The 4933-nt window shown below is 34.3% G+C and overlaps 1 long non-coding RNA gene across 1 annotated transcript; it reads right to left on the bottom strand.

Moving 5' to 3' along the window:
* Positions 1–268: 268 nt before the first annotated feature.
* Positions 269–4424, bottom strand: LOC126631045 (uncharacterized). Its single transcript, XR_007626219.1, has 2 exons — positions 4026–4424; positions 269–852 (listed from the first exon to the last, which is right to left on the bottom strand). It is a non-coding gene; the product is annotated as an uncharacterized LOC126631045 (long non-coding RNA).
* Between the last annotated feature and the right edge of the window lie 509 nt (positions 4425–4933).

Genomic DNA, 4933 nt, shown 5'->3' with positions numbered 1-4933 from the left:
ATTTATTTCTAATTAGCTGGCTACTATATTCTAGAACCCTAGAATGTACCTGCATCTGCAAATTAGCGTAATATAATCCCCCTTTCTCATAATATATTGATTTTTATTTTTATATATAATTTATTTTCATACCGCACCAAGAATGTAAACCCTTTAAAATAATAAGATCCCACTCCCTATCAACCTTCAGAATTTGCGTTTACACTTTAGATTATTATTGTTATGGTGACAATGGATAAGCAATTTAATCAAATAATTAACTTAGGGCTTTAGCAATCATTAACTGTAGCTTCCATTTTTGATTCAGAAGTCTGTTTCAATCAATGCATCCAATTTCCAGGCACATGAGGCTAATCTTTTTGCTCCCACTCGTATGGGCCGCGCTTCATGCTTCTCATTAATTAATCCAATCACATCATTTTATTTTTATACTTTTTTAACCAATCTAATTGTTTTACTTACATATTGGCTGGTTCAACTTGTGCCACTGTACGATAAACCAACCTTGGATAGCTCATGGTCATCCCTCCGTACCTTCGCTTGTTCTTCTGCCTTCTGGGAACTTTGTTCTTCAACGACACTGGCAATCACTGCGGATCTTTGCTAATAAATGTCTGATGAAGGAAAATAGGCTTGTAGTTTAAGTGGTTATGATCGAGCGTGTAGTTCTCTGCACCCTTGAGGTCTTAAATTTGATTCTCCGTCAACATATGCACCGTAAAAGAGGGTTTGAAGTTCGTTGAAAGTATGACAGCTTTAAGTGTTTGATCAATTTTAATATAACAAACAACAGAAACCTCCCTTGAGGATAGCTAGCACCCTGCGCATGGGAGATGATAGGATTTTTACCACCTGCGCAAAAAAGGGTTAAAAACACCTAAAATACTTGCAAGAGAAACAAGGTTGTAGTATAGTTGGCTTAAGTAAGGTCGTTTTACACAGGAATTAATTTAAATAGATTAACGTGAAATCAATTCTCAACTAAATAATTAGAGCAAAGTTTTTGAAAAGGGTGATTTAATGACCTAAATTAAGAAAAAACGAATTTAATTAAAAAGGTTAACTAAGATCTGCATTTTTAAAGTAGGAAAAAGGAAACAATTTTTAGAATTCAAAGTGAGAAAGTACTAGGATTCCGCCGTCACCCTAACAACCCTTTGTAGTTCTTCTAATTACTTATAAATTACACATGCATATTTTGAAGTTAGGTTTTCCTAGAGTATATCCTACTTTGAACCTCGAACATAGAACGTATATCTAACATCCAACCCATTCGTGATGTCCAGATCGAATGTGAACATGCAAGACTCATTAAGTTTTGTGAAAACCTTTTGAAAAAGGGAACTTTAACGAAAAGCTCCCGGTACTGTTCACTTGAACGAAAAACCACATTTTTACACTAAAAAGTCAATCATGATACTATTCATTTTACCCTTTATTTTGTCCTTATCTTTAAAACTCAAAGTTTTCAAGCTCTTTTCATTAGTTTTCCTTTTGAACCATATAATTCTTAAGACGTGTCGTCCATCCTAAAAAGCTACACATATTAATCACAAGAAGCCTTAGTCAATTTTTGGGACAACACTCTGCCAAAATTGCATCAAATTACTTTTCTAAATATCCTAATGGTCGCAAATCACTAAGACAAATAGATAGTTGAAACCGGTGATTAACAATTCAAACTTGCATGCATAAATTCATAAGCAACTTAAAAAGAGACTATATATTCTCGCTAAGGATCATAGCATCACCCTATCAAAGAGAATTAGTTACGCATATTCATAATAAAAATCACGAAGTCTTTATTGAAATAGAAAAATAATGAAAACACCTTGAAAGTATAAGTCTTGAATTCTCTAAGCTTTGCCCAAAATCTTCTCTAAAAAAATTGCATAAAAAAGAAAAACCCTAGGGCTAGCCAAACAGGTTAATTTATACTACTCTATTTAAATCCTCCTAGTAAAAGGTCTTAGAATAAGGCTAGGAAACCAAATAAATTGAAATAAATTAGGAAACATAATCCTAAATTAACTTGGAAATTTGCCCAAATCCTTGATAGCCACGTTTTGGACCCATATCAACTCCAAAATTGGCCCAAAATGCTAGATTTACAGCTTGGACTATTCTAAACACTTCTCCAGAATGCCATGAACCCATCTGAGATCATCTTGGGCTAAAAAAATTGCATTTAAGCCCAAAAATGTTATTTTCCAGCACTGCGCATGACTTTTTTTATTCCATCACCAGAAGATAATTGCTTGGTAGAAATTGTTGAAATTTTGACACGAACACATGAAGCGACACACAAATGTCTTCCAATTTGAATCACTCCAAAATTCGTCCATTTGAGTATGTTTCACTCCGGAAGAAGTAGAATGCACTATGTTGAAAATATAAAGCAAAGTATCAAAATTCTACCAAAATATACTAAGAATGAGGTAAAATATATAATATGAAATCGACTCATCAAAATACCCCCAAACCATTTATTTCACACATACTAAATTCAAATATAACTATTTTATTTTTTTTCTCTTTCCTTTTTCAGTAATAGTAGTGGTCGTGCAATGTCCGTTCACTTAAGCTTTCGATTCAACCCATGTAGTGAACTTTAGGTCAATGACTCCCAAACAACAAGGGCTTTGGGCACTAGGGGTAGAACACCCCTAAGGACTACTAACTCGAGCTGGAAATGTTACAAAACCAACTAACCACCATGCCCCATGTCAAAACTCTACCGTTTGACGCGAGAATCACTGCTGATTAAGCAGGACTGGTCTAGTTACTAAGCAAAGCCTTGGGGGGGACAATTATTACTTTTTTTATAGGATAATAACTAACTTTATTTATTTAGAACAAAAATGAACAATTAACTTAGTCGAAAAGCAAGTGTTCCAATCTCACCTCCAAGTTGCAATCCATAGAAAACGTTAAAAAAAAAAAACTAACATACTAGAAACTTAAACAAAACTAAGACACAAAATTTCACCTCCAAGTTACAATCCATAGAAAATGTTAAAAATTAGAACATCTTTTCAAAAGTTCCAACTAATCCCACCATAGAGTCAAAGCCATTTAGAATCAATTAGAAAAGAATTCATTAACTTCCTTTGGTATAAAATGAACCAACATAGATAAGGAGACTCGACTAAAACCCTTACTTCTCGTCCATTTATTTCACATACTAAATTCAAATATAACTATTTTATTTTTTCTCTTTCGTTTTTCAGTAATAGTAGTGGTTGTGCAATGTTGGTTCACTTAAGCTTTCAATTCAACCCATGTAGCGAACTTTAGATCAATGACTCTCAAACCACAAGGGTTTTAGGGTACTAGGTGTAGAACACCCCTAAGGACTACTAACTCGAGCTGGAAAGGTTACAAAACCAACTAACCACCATGCCCCATGCCAAAACTCTATTGTTTGACGCGAGAATCATTGCTGATGAGGCAAGACTGGCCCGATTACTAAGCAAAGTCTCGGGTGGAACAATTATTACTTTTTTATAGGATAATAACTAACTTTACTTTATTTAGAACAAAAATTAACAATTAACTTAGTCAAAAAGCAAGTGTTCCAATCTCACTCCCCACAAACCATGTTGATGTGACTGTGCAAATTGTCAAAGTATAAGTCATGAATTAATGTCTAAGTAATGATAAATAGAAAAGACTCTACTATGAGATTAATCTTCACCATGTCCATTTGTTCTAACGTTTAAATTAATTTATGGATATTAACTTAAAAAGACAGCAAAATTTTTAACTTGACACAAAAATTAAAATTCTAAAATTTTATTTCCCACCCTCAAACTTATTTCACACTTTGTTCTCAAAGTGTGGAAAATAAATAAAAGAAAAGAAACAAAAATGTGAAATCCTAAAATAAAACGTAAAACTACTATCAAAGAGAAAGAAAATAACCTAAGAAAAAGAAAAAATAGAAAGAAAAAAAAACAATAAAAGAAAATATAAAATAACAAAGAAAACAGAAAATAAGAGAAAATAAAAAGAAAGGGACACACCTGGGAGTCGACTCGGGACCTGGAGCTGGAGACAAGGCGCAATAAAAAGAAAGAAAATATGCCTGGCGCTGAGTTTGAACGTGTGCCCTCGGAAGCATAGAAGAGGCACTGACCAACACGAAAACAACTACAAGATAAACTGATGGAGCAGCGGCATTTGTCATTTGAAAAAAAACCCTAGCAGCTGCACCCATTCTCTCTCTCAGCTTTGGATGCCCTCGAGCCCAGAGGCATAAGTGCACGCCTGCATCATTTCTCCAAAAACTGAAACCCTATTGTCACCTCATTCAAAACCTTGAAACCCATCCCAGTCACTCTCTAGCCTCGAGCCCAGAGCCTCTTTATCTCTCCATTTCAAAACAGCCTCCTTTCTCTCCTTTCTCTCAGCCCTCTTTTTCTATAACCAAAAGGCAAACGTATAAATCACTTTGCCCTCCTCTAATTATAAAGATCAAAGCCCTAATAATAAAATGAAGTATGGGCTGAAAACTAAGATCAAACCTTTGTACGGCCCAAAATACACTTTGGGCTGGAAACTAGACAAAACCCACGTACCATAGGATGTAGGTCACAAAATTTTAGTTTGCCAAATTGTTGGTGGAAGATGGCGAGTCTAGTAGAGTATTTTTGTAACTAAACAAGACATTAGAATGATTAGTAGTATGATGAAGGCTATACAAGTAAAATAAGTCGCACAATGTACGTGATTTAATCCTCCTAATAAGGTATTCTATGTACGAGAGATTCTCTCTTGGAATTAAGATATAGTTTTACTGATGTCACTCATTCAATAAATGTTTGCTACGTGTTTAAAATGTAAACCAATTATTCAATAGGTGATTGCCTCATGTAGTGAATTGGCGATAAGTGTCATGGCTAGTCAAATCATATCGACATGAATACTTAAA

Source organism: Malus sylvestris, chromosome 8 (assembly GCF_916048215.2).
Source record: "Malus sylvestris chromosome 8, drMalSylv7.2, whole genome shotgun sequence".
In the NCBI taxonomy this organism is placed as follows: Eukaryota; Viridiplantae; Streptophyta; class Magnoliopsida; order Rosales; family Rosaceae; genus Malus; species Malus sylvestris.
The sequence above is the reverse complement of the archived record's forward strand: the minus strand, read 5'-3'. Positions and strand labels throughout refer to the sequence as shown.